This window comes from Delphinus delphis, chromosome 1 (genome assembly GCF_949987515.2).
Source record: "Delphinus delphis chromosome 1, mDelDel1.2, whole genome shotgun sequence".
NCBI lineage: Eukaryota > Metazoa > Chordata > Mammalia > Artiodactyla > Delphinidae > Delphinus > Delphinus delphis.
Genome location: NC_082683.1, coordinates 63,751,411 through 63,764,622, shown reverse-complemented (window position 1 = coordinate 63,764,622; position 13,212 = coordinate 63,751,411).

The following is a 13,212-nucleotide window of genomic DNA, read 5'->3' as shown; positions in this document are numbered from 1 at the left end:
AACAGAAGCATAATGCCTAGTGCCAGGTAAGAAGTACTTTTTCATATAGTTTACTTTTGGAGAGAGTGACAATACCTGGTGAAAACAGATAACATCTAGTGCTAGGTAAGAAGTGTAATATAAAAGACCAGGTAGGGCTGGATCCAGGTTTTTATTGGTCCTGAAACTTACTCAACTTGAGAGAATCCTCTTTTAGAAAAATTATCTGAAATTACAAATATAAAGTTAGGCAAAAGAGCTTGGAAGGGGCCTATGAAACAATGGGTACTAAAATTTAAAAGTCCCTTTGTCTTCAGTATAACTCTTCCTCCACAGACTGGAAACCTGGAAATCTCTTGATGAGGAAGGAAAGAATCCTTGAGAAAATGTGACTGTCAGAGCTACAGAACCTTCTTTCATACTCTCATGAATAGAGATGGTCACCAACCAGGTGAGAAATGAATGTTGTATTTGTATAATATGCAATACTTCTGAATTGATATGCATAGTTTCTAGAAGTCAAGACATGTTTGAAATATAACCTTTGTATTTCATATCAGCACTTCCTCTATCATTTCAGGATAATCTCTTCATGCTGTTTGACCTGAAATAGTCAGGCTAGGGTGACAGACCCTCCAGTCTCAGTGGCTTAGTCCTACTTAGTTCATTTCTCACTGATACTACATGTCCAATGGGCCTGAGGAAGGCATCACCATTTTATAGCTTCAGCATCTGTTACACATGATCTCCAAGGCTGCTATGGCAAGGAAAGGGAGCATAGTGGAAAGAACATAGTCCAACAGCCCATAAATTTCTTGGCTCCAAAGTGATATATGTCACATTTGCTTTTAGCCCTTTGTCCAGAAATTTTCACATGGACTTGCCTAACACAAGGCTTTGAGAAATGCTGGGGAGCAGATAAAATGTTTTGGGACATGCACAGCCATACTCACCTATAGTATGGAGAATATTTGGGCATTCTTTTTAACTGCTAATTCCAAGGAGACTTCATTTCTGATATTTACACATATATGGAAACTTAAGATCTATGCCATATATATTTAATAATTAGAATAGTAATTGGTATATAAAGAGTCCTTAAAAATGTTTTTAAAATAAACGAGTGAATGAAGGAATAAATGAATGAATACAGATCATTCACAGTGACTCTAATTCCTGTAAGACTCAAAAAGCAAGCATGTGTTCCTAAAATGTACATCAAGTAAGTCCTAATACTATAACTTTGCATTGCTGCTGCCTCTTCTTCTTCTCCCTCCTCCTCCCCCTTCTTCTTCCTCTTCTTCTTCTTCTTCCTCCTCCTCCTCCTCCTCCTCCTCTTCTCCTGCTTCTTCTTCTTCTCCTTCTTCTTCTTCTTTCTATATCTCTTTTCAAGTCTCACCTGATTGTGGCTTTTAATAAATAAAATTTTTTGCATTTCAAAAATCTTATATTCTGTCAAGTGAGCCAGGTTTAGAAAAGAATTTGAACTCAGAATTCTTACTAGAATTGATATATTTTTAAACAAAAAAACTGACCTTGAGAAATTAAATGTCAAGAAAAGCAAATATAGGTCCAGGGAGAATTTGACTGTCAGCTACAGATCGACTTGTCACTTGCCTCAGAAGGAGCTGAGAAGGAAAACTAAGAAAATAGGAGTTTTCTTTAAAGAGGGAAATTATCTAAATTCAATGAATGTTTCCATGATTATTTTATTAATGATATTTGTTTTGAGTGATATATAGATTTTTTTACTTCTTATGATTGTTATTTAAACATACTTTCTCATTCTGTATTTTTTCCTTTGAGATATTACTAATATCTTTTCTTTGTCATGCAATTTTACAACTTACCAACATTTAAAGTGAATTTATTTCTATTAGAATATATTTTGTATGATGAGTTGAATAATATAGTTTATTGCATTATAGCACTATTTGAGGGATATTATTTTACCTTTTACCTCCCACTGGCTTAAGTCTGGTACTGTCCTAAAATATTGTGTATGTGTGTTTTTTCCACTCCATTTTCACTACTACTTTCTGGAGAATTGTAAGATACAGCAGGGTTCACCTGATTTTGCCTTTCCTTTCTCCTATAAATTACAGGCAATAACTCTGTTCTAAAGTACTGAGTTTTCTTTGAAAAGACTAGCTTGCCCCCTTATTTCATGGTGTCTGAGTCCATCACTAACCAAGAGCCTTGGGAAACTATTTTCACTAATGGACTCAGTACTCCCCAGTGTAGTTAATTTCACTCTTATGGTCAGAATGAGTTAATGTTCTTTGCTACCAGGGTGTAACGTAGACACTGAGGAGAAGATGATAGTCTGTGTTTTTCCAAATGGACATCTTTACAAGTCATTAACAATTTATCTCCCAGAAGTTTTCCTTTAGTTTTTTTTTTTTTTTTTTTTCCCTCCAGAAACTGTAAATTTACACAATATGCAACCATCACACTTTGGATAGGGCATTTCAACAGATTTGATTTTCTTATATATTTTTGCCTTTCAAACAACTTGATGGGTTGTTTCATTAATCTCTTGGTCTCCCTGCCTCTCCTCTATCTGACATCACTAGCAGAAGGCAGAATTGCTCAGATATAAAGGGACAGACTCCAACTGCAAATATATTACAAACATAGCAAACAAAGATACTTTTTGATTATTGGATGGTAAAAGTTGGGTAAACTCCATCTATTATTTAATGTAACTGTTATTAAATATAGGTTTTCATAATTTGGAATTGTGGTATATAAACTGTAGATAGCTATTTAAATACATTGTGACCTAGTGATTGTGGTTTTCACATTTATTCAAAAAATATATTTTGAATACCTACTTCATGCCATAAAAGCTGGGGAGAAGATGGAGGGCAAAATAAGACAATCTTTGTTCTCAAAATATATATAAATAATTACTTTTAGGATACTACATATTTAGGGTTACATGTAAAAAATACATAAAGTTTTTATAATTATACTATGCTGCTATTCTTCTAACCTTCACACATAAAACCTTTATGAAGCCTTTGCAGGCAAACATTATCTAACTTTACTTGGTATGTATTAGAGTCAACCCATAGCAATTAATCAATCAATTCAATTGTCAAGAAACAAATCTTTACTGAGCTCCCACCATAAGCAGTATATTGTGCTTGACCAGTGACGAATGCAAAGAATTAAAAGGCAATGCCCACTCTTTGCTCAAAGAATTAAAAAATAATATTTGGTCAGATTAAAAATGCACATGAGATAGTAATTTACAATAAAAATGAACATGTGATACATCCGAATTGATTCATACAGAAATGTATACTGGGCATTCCCATTTGAAAGTTTGGTAGATACCTCAAGCTATAACCAAAGGTACTCTCAACTCCTCCTCCATCCGACTAATGCTGCTCTTCCCCAGGGCCCCACCATCCAAAGCAGACACCAAGGTATCATCCTAGATCCAATTGCTCCACTGTCCCCCTCTTTTCTCTGTATCTAGTAACCTATAGGCCATTTCTATTTAACATCTTTAAAATCTATTTCTTAAAGCAAAGTACGTTTTGCCTTCACTAGTTCAGACACTCATCATCTTTGTCTTGGATATACTGCAGAGAAGTCACTTAACTTCTCTCCTTAATTCTCTTCTTCTTCTAGCTTTTCTATCTCCAAACCTCAGGCACATCAACATTTCTAAAGTATAAATCTAGACTCACTTAGCTAAAAATAAACCGTTAATTCCTCCCTGTTGCCTTAAGATTAATGTCTAGGCAACTTAGCCTGGCACACAAAGCCCTTTGAGATGTGGTTCCTCCTTCTGCCTCTAGCTCGCCACCAGCATCTACTACACTGTTCTCCAGTCACACGCAGCCACTCTGAAGATGGTGCCTCTTTTTTCCGGCAGTGTTCTAGCCTACCACCTACTTGTTTTGGCTTAGCCATATTCAGAATTGAGAGATAGCCTATGTATATACCTCCCTTGGAAAATTTTCCTTCTCACTTTACCCTTCCTACTCCCATTCTGAGTCTGATGTCCCTTCCATATGTGCATATGACCCTAATCATGGCTGTGATTATTTTTTATGACATAGTGCTGTATTTGTCCATTGCCTTTCTTCCCATAGGCTGTAAGATTCTTGAGGGTAGAGACCTGTCCTCTCATCACTTTCTCATCAGCAACCCACACAGTGCCTGATATATAATGAGCACTTGGTAAACATTTGTTGAGTTGAGTCAATAAATACCCTGGACACTCAGGAGAGTGAGCAGTTACCTTAGATAAAATGACTTATTGGAAATAAAACCAGGTAAGATGCACAAGACCCAACAGACATTGTCTGTCAGGCACAGAAACTGCTCAATTAATACTAATCCCCTTTCCCTAGAATTATCTATTAAAAATTGATTGCAATTACATGAATGATGATGAGAAAGAGGAGCTTTATAAATTGGGAACTGTCTAAGTCTCAGTTTCAAAAGGTATTGTTGGGATTAAAGGGAGTTTAGGGATTAAAGAATGTGTGAGGAGGGAAGGAAGGGAAGGTCTGAAAGTGGAGCTGGTGGATTAGACAGCCAGTCACTGACTGTAGCCAGAAGCATGGCTGGAGGGTCTGGGTCCCACACAGAAGTTCAAGAAGTTGCAGTGCCTGGTGGCAACTGTATGTTGTCACCTCACTGGTGTCATCCAGTGAGGTGACAACATACAGTTCAGCCCAGGAAGAAAAGTGCAAAAGAAAGAGGAGGAGATAATGAAAAATTGGCTGAGGTCAGAGAGTAGACATAGGCAATATAGCAGGGAGAAATAGTTGAGAAAATTAGATTGGCCAGGTAAAGAAGCTTGAGAGGCCATGTGGGGAAATGGGAAAAGTTTGGACTTTGGAGTTAGAATAATTTGTTTTCATTCCAGACTCTGCCATTATTAGCTATATAACCTAACTAAATACTTAATTTCTCTAAGCCTCAGTTCCTCATGTGGAAAATGGGGATAAACCTTGTAGGCAGGGTTGTCATGAGGATTAAGTGAAATGATGTATGTAAAGCTCCCCGGCTTGGCATTTATTAGACATTCTGTAAAATTTAATTACCATGTTATCTTTGTCCTTGGGTCTTTCATGGCCCTTTTGATATCTATTGCTCTTAATAGTACTAGCAATGGAATCCCAATGAAATTTTTTTTAAGCAAAGAATGAGAGACATTTCTCTATGACAGTTGAACTGGCACTTGAAAATATTGCTCTTTAAATACTTGTAATATGTTTCTCTAGGGTATCTTACCTTTCCAGGAGTGTATATGAATTTCATTAGATTGCACATTCATTGAGGGCAGAAGCTAAGTATCTATCTACTTATAACTTTCCACAGTACTTAATGCAATCTGATATCATGCACACAGTTGACAGTTGATGAATGTAGTTAACAGCAGCAACTGTATCAATTCCTGTCTCATACTACTTATAAGCTTCCCAAACTGGAAATGAGCAAAAACGGGAGGGGAGAGAAAAAAGCATTTTATGTACCTGAAATGAATTTACCAACTATGAAAAATAGCTAAAACAGGTGAACAATATGAAATAAACTGTATAAATTCAAGTTTGAAAAGGCAACACTTGAATAAACATAAAAATAACTGGTATTGTTTGCTTTTAACCTTAGCTAAATGGCTAGGCTAGAAATGATCACAAGAACATTTTTCAGATGACCTCGTACTTGAAATTGTAACGGTATCCATGGAAATTTTCATTTTCAGAAGGTCACAGTGGTACATTTTTCATACAGTTAAAAATATCAACAATCTTATTGTTAAAAGTAAATCTGCAAGACTTAGATAATGATGTTTTCTCATCAATTGTTTTATCTCCATTGTATGCAAAACTAGATCATTCAGAGAGGTCTCATTTGTCTTGAGCTTTTTGGCATAATTGGCCAAATACTCACAGAGGCTTTAGCCCAGAATTCCAAACAATTTCCAAATGAAAATGTGTAGGCATATTTAAAATGGAAACCAATAGCACAATGATATATAGGATTTTTTCTCAATTTTAATGATGTGAAAAAAGTCTTCTATGAATAAAGAATTGATTTGTTTGAACATTATTCAAAAATAGAGAAAGGAAAAACTGGGACTCTGGAGCAATTAAAATCAGATTAGTCACTACTACAATGTACTTTGTCATCCATATAATATCATTTTGTTCCTTCATTAAGTGAGTAAATATGGACATATACCAGTGATTCTTCTTTGGTCATTTCTGGTGTCTTGAGTTGTAATCAACTTACTTTAACCCTGGCATGTCATCACTGAACCAGCAAACTTGTAGCTCTTACAGATTTAATTTACCTTTTTAGGTGATAGGACCATCTATATTAGTGTCAAGAAAATAAAGAAGGAATAGATTCACTTTCCAAGAAAACAGCAAAGAGGAGACACAACACGAGAAAATCAATAAAGGGCCACTGAATCAGATGAATGGGTAAAACAAAACAAAACAACCCAAAAAACAAAACCTTAAAATATGCTTCTTAAACTGACTTTAAAATTTTTGGCTACTTTAAAACTCCTTTTTAAATTGAAATCAAACAACACACGCAGACCATAGCTTTCATGGGATCTGCTTTGCCCAGAAGGTGGTGGAGGCCCAGTGCAACAAGTGAGAGTCACTGTAGCTGTAAGGAATGTGACTTGAAGAACAACAAACACTTCTCCTCAAGAGACCTCTTTCCTGCCTTTATCTCTGAACTTTGCAACTCAGAGTTGTATTAAAATTGAAATTTCATTAAAGTTTTGAATATTGACTACCATTAACAATGGGAGGATAAAAGCATGGTAGATAAGATTATGGGTTCAAATCCTGGGTCCACTATTTGCTGAGTGTAGCCTCCATCACTTTACAAATACCGATCTGGTTTGTGTTCTCAGAGTACAGAAAATGTGCCTGGTATAAAATATATTTTTTGAATGACAATAAGTGACCAAACTTTCTCATCTGTAAGATGATTACAGCATTTCTCATAGACTTATTGGGAGACTTAAGTGAGATCATGTATATTCAATGCTTTATTCAGGGTCTGCAACATAGTAAGCACTTAATAAACATGAGTTATTATCATAATGAGAATGGTGATCTTCATCATTATCTACCTACTAAGGCACTCATATTTCTTCTTAAAAGAATGGAGCAAACCATATTGTTCATTGAGATTCACTTGACAAATTACCAATACTGTTTTACATGGATACTCATTACCAGTTGAGTACTCACTCATTGAAGTACCGTCCATACATGTAATGTTATTGGATTTATAGAGTCCAGGATTTCTACTGATATAAAGGCCAAAAACAGCCTGGCAGGTTTCTACCATTTTCCTAAACAGAAGCCCATGTCCTAAGGGTGATATTAATTCAGCCTACTGAATAGGAGACATAAAATGGAAGGTTTCTTCTTGGTGGGGGGTGGGGGTGTATTTTTTTTTATCTTTTTCATGCATTTTTAATTGAAGTATAGTTGATTTACAGTATTTCAGGTGTACAGCAAAGTGATTCAGTTATATATTCTTTTTCAGATTTCCACTATAGGTTATTATAAGATATCAAATATAGTTCCCTGTGCTATACAGTAGGTCCTTGTTTACCTATTTTATATATGGTAGTGTGTATCTGTTAATCCCAAATCCCTAATTTATCCCTTCCCCCGCTTTCCCCTGTGGTAACCATGAGTTTGTTTTCTATGTCTGTGAGTCTATTTCTGTTTTGTAAATAAGTTCCTTTGTATCATTTTTTAAGATTACACATATAAATGGTATCATATGATATTTGTCTTTGTCTGACTTACTTCACTTCATGATAATCTCTAGGTCTATCCATATTGCTGCAAATGGCATTATTTTATCCTTCCTTTATGGCTGAGTAATTATATATTTTATATATATCTATATATATATATAATATAAAATGGAAGCTTTTGAAGCCAGAAGAACTGGAGCTTCATGTACCCAAATTATCAGCCCCATAACCACCCATGTTCCACTAGAAAGTCCAGCTCTAGAGGCTTCTTGGGACCATTGTTTTCACATCATTATAGGATCTGGTCCTAGAACATGTGTTGAGAGGACTCTTTCTTGGGCAAGATATTAATAAGTACAGAATGCAAGCTATTCATTCAGACTTTGCTATCCTTTCTTGGTCCTGGGAATACATTTAGAGGTATGCCTTCTACCACTGTTGTTCAGGAAAAAAAAGGTGTGGTACCTTACACACAGCGTATGCTCAATAACGTTTTTGTTAAATGGAATTACCCCCTTGTCACCTTTAAATTTTACTTCCTCGGAGGATAATTCCGTCTCAGACTCAGTCAGGTCCTTTTTTTGTATTTTCGTAGCACCCTTTATTTCCTCATAGACTTTTCACAGTGTTGATGAATAAATTATTAATTAATTGTAGTCATTTACCTAATATCTGTTTTTCTAAAGATTCATGAAGGCAGTTACTGTACCTGTCTTACTGACCACTGTTCCTGCACCTAGCACAGCAACTATAGACACTCAGGATATTTTATATGTGGGTGAAAAATGCTTAACCAATTACTGCATCATTCTGCAGTTACAGGAACTAAATTTTATTCCACTGTCCCATGCAGCCTGTTCAGTTACTCTATTTATATCTCATAATATATTATATCTCTGTGTATATATTACTTACACGCAGCAGGACAAACTTTGGCCTACATTTTATTCAATGGAAGAATCTTTCTCCTCCCACCCCCCACCGCCTCATAAAGGAATATTTTGAGAGTTAATCTTGCAGTTAACACATTTTCCAGAGTCCTCTTTTCTTTCTTTTCTCTTTTGCTACTCACCTTTTGGTCATTTTCCTGATCATTAATACTTTAACTTGAAGTTGCTTTGTGGAATTTGTTAGTAGAGATTTAGGCAAGGGAGTGATTTGTAGATTTAGCTATCTTTGCTATTATCTACATTCTGCTATCTTAGATAATCAAGAATTGAGTGTACATCTGGGAGAATGATTCCAAAAAGAATCTCATGAGTTTTCCTAATGGCAAACTTAGATTAAATTAAAAAACTGGTAAATGCAACCTTAACAGATATTTGATTCCTTTAGTTAGATCAATATTTTTCTGGCTGTTATTATCATATCTCTATATTGGAAACCAAAATCTAAGAAACTTTATTTTTTGAGAGACAAATAATCAGCTTTAGTAGCGTGTAAAGTGGAGATATTAGATAATAAGTTATTCAGAATTCTATTGAATTTTTCATACAGTTTATTCACAGAATAAAAATGTGTTATAGTAATTGTAAGTTACCTTAAATTAAATCTGCTCCCATCCATCCTAACTAAAATAGAAGAACAAGTTTCTTTCTCTTTGTTTTCTGTGGAGAGTCAAAAGGAGAAATGTATGCCCTTAAAAAGCTGAGTTGCTCCAAATGGGAGTTTCTTTATCTTTGTTATCTTTCTACATGGTACAAAAAATTGGCTTGTCCCTAAGCAATCGTGTTGTAATTAGTCAATAATGACGATTAAACAAGGGTCCTACTCTCACTTCAATATTTCATTCCTCCAACAAAATGATTTGCAGAGTTAGTTTAATGGAGCGCTGTCACCAGATTAATGGTCTCTCTTTGAAACTATGTCAGCCTCTTGACTAGACATGCACGTGCTTTTGATAGGCATCCTGGCATACAGTTATAAGAAATAACCTACTAGCTTGAGTGGGAAGCAGCTGCATAGCACAGGGAGATCATCTAGGTGCTTTGTGACCACCTAGAGGGGTGGGATAGGGAGGGAGGAAGATGCAAGAGGGAAGAGATATGGGGACATATGTATATGCATAACTGATTCACTTTGTTATAAAGCAGAAACTAACACACCATTGTGAAGCAATTATACTCCAATAAAGATGTTAAAAAAAAAAGAAAGAAACAACCTACAGTGTTATATTTCTCTGAAGCATTCAAAACGTGTGCTTTGTTTGCAATAATACACCAAATTATCACATTTGCGCTTCTTTTTTTTTAACACCTTTATTGGAATATAATTGCTTTACAATGCTAAATTAGTTACTGCTGTATAACAAAGTGAATCAGCTATACATATACATATATCCCCATATCCCCTCCCTCTTGCATCTCCCTCCCACCCTCCCTATCTCACCCCTCTACATGGTTACAAAGCACCAAGCTGATCTCTCTGTGCTATTGTGTTACATTTGGTAGTGTATATATGTCAATGCCACTCTCTCACTTCATCCCATCTTACACTTGCCCCTCTCCATGTCCTCAAATCCATTCTCTACATCTGCGTCTTTATTCCTGTCCTGCCCCTATGTTCATCAGAACCTTTTTTTTTCTAGATTCCATATATATGTGTTAGCATTCGATATTTGTTCTTCTCTTTCTGACTTACTTCACTCTGTATGACAGACCCTAGGTCCATCCACCTCACTACAAATAACTCAATTTCATTTCTTTTTATGGCTGAGTAATATTCCATTGTATATATGTGCCACATCTTCTTTCTGCATTCATCTGTCGATGGACACTTAGGTTGCTTCCATGTCCTGGCTATTGTAAATAGTGCTGCAATAAACATTGTGGTACATGTCTCTTTGAATTATGGTTTTTCTCAAGGGATATGCCCAGTAGTGGGATAGCTGGGTCGTATGGTAGTTCTATTTTTAGTATTTTTTTTTTTTGCAGTACACGGGCCTCTCACCGCTGTGGCCCCTCCCGTCGCGGAGCACAGGCTCCGGACGCGCAGGCCCAGCGGCCATGGCTCACGGGCCCAGCTGCTCCACGGCACGTGGGATCCTCCCGGACCAGGGCACGAACCCACGTCCCCTGCATTGGCAGGCAGACTCGCAACCACTGCACCACCAGGGAAGTCCTATTTTTAGTTTTTTAAGGAACCTCCATACTGTTCTCCATAGTGGCTGTATCAATTTACATTCCCACCAACAGTGCAAGAGGGTTCCCTTTTATCCACACCCTCTCCAGAATTTATTGTTTGTGGATTTTTGGATGATGGCCATTATGACTGGTGTGAGATGATACCTCATTGTAATTTTGATTTTCATTGCTCTAATAATTAGTAATGTTGAGCATCTTTTCATGTGTTTGTTGGCATTCTGTATATCTTCTTTGGAGAAACATCTATTTAGGTCTTCTGCCCATTTTTGGATTGGTTTTTTTGATATTGAGCTGCATGATCTGCTTGTATATTTTGGAGATTAATCCTTTGTCAGTTGCTTCATTTGCAAATATTTTCTCCCATTCTGAGGACTGTCTTTTGGTCTTGTTTATGGTTTCCTTTGCTGTGCAAAAGCTTTTAAGTTTCATTAGGTCCCCTTTGTTTATTTTTGTTTTTATTTCCATTTCTCTAGGAGGTGGGTCAAAAAGGATCTTGCTGTGATTTATGTCATAGAGTGTTCTTCCTATGTTTTCCTCTAAGAGTTTTATAGTGTCTGGCCATACATTTAGGTCTTTAATCCATTTTGAGCTTTTTTGTGTGTATGGTGTTAGGAAGTGTTCTAATTTCATTCTTTTGCATGTAGCTGTCCAATTTTCCCAGCACCACTTATTGAAGAGGCTGTCTTTTCTCCATTGTATATTCTTGCCTCCTTTATCAAAGATAAGGTGACCATATGTGTGTGGGTTGTGCTTCTTTATTTTACAAAAAAAATGTGCTAGCTTTTTGTTTTGTTTTCATTTTTTTTTTTTTTTTTTTTTTTTTTTTTGTGATACATGGGCCTCTCACTGTTGTGGCCTCTCCCGTTGTGGAGCACAGGCTCTGGATGCACAGGCCCAGCGGCCATGGCTTACGGGCCCAGCCGCTCCGCGGCATGTGGGATCTTCCCGGACCGGGGCACGAACCCGTGTCCCCTGCATCGGCAGGCGGACTCTCAACCACTGCGCCACCAGGGAAGCCCTTGTTTTCATTCTTGCAAGGTGACATGAAGTATTATAAAGAGCTATGCATGATTCCAGTTTGGCAAGGTAGGAGAATAAGATCATTTAAAGTACAGTATTTTTCTCCCCCTTAAAAAAAAAAAAAAAAAAATTCACACTTTTCTTCCAGTGAGTGGCGGATATTTGTGTCTGTGTGAATTAAACTCGATTTGCAAAACAGAAGAGTTCTATTTTATGAACAAAAGCTTCACTTCTCTACTCTTTTTTTAATATCTCAAAATACCTATCGTCTTTAACAAATTTCCTTACATGTCAAGCACTTCAGTGTTCTGAAGCAAAGCACTGGAGCATTTCTTGTGCTGGAAAGGCTTACCTTGTAAGAGAGACATGTTTTAGTCATACATTTTGGCATCCAAGCCTCTCAAATCTGGCCACCTTATAATGAAGTACTTTGGGGAACATCAGCAACTAACTCTATCTGGATGGAGTCCAACATGAGTTTATTTTACATAAAATGTTACTTCTTTGTATCTGTTAACTTTAGAGCAACATTCCAATGTATTCAGATTAGTGAAAATTATTCTCTAAAAATGAGTTTGGGAACAGTTCTACTCACAAAAGAAAATATTGGCAGAAAACAAACATATATCTTTTTCTGAATAATTTTGTTATTTTACTAATTCACCCATGCAGAAAAAATTTACTGAACACTTACTATGTGAATGCACTGCTAGGTGTTAGAAATAGAATAGTGAACAAGTTAAGATATGATGCTGACCCTCAAGGAATTTAGAGAGCGGTTGAGAAAACAGGAGTACACAGGTAACTATAAGAGAGTGATAAGTGCTGCAATGAGTTAAGTACTGAGTTCTACGGTAGTACTTGATGGTAGAGGAGGGCAGCATCTCATCTGGCCTTTGGAAATTTAGGAACATTTTATGCAAGGATTAAGGGCTTAGCTGAGTTAGCCACATGAAGAGATGATGTGGAAAGAGTATTCCAGGTAGAAACAAAAGCAAGAGCAATGACCTGAAGGACAAAGATAGCAGAGTGAATTGAACTAATTGAAATTCATTTTTTAAAAGGCCTGAAAGGTATTATCAGAATTTGGGACTTTATCCTAAGAGCAGCTGCAAGATAATGTAGGATTTTGAGGACAGGAGTGACATAATTAAGTGGGTGATTTAGAAAGATCATTCTGCGTGTAAAGTGGAGAATGGGTTTGAAGGAGACAAGATTGGAAGCCCATGAGGAAGTTGTTAAAAATAATCTAGGCAGAATATTGTGAGGCTTTAATTTAGGCAACAGAAAACTGGAGTATGA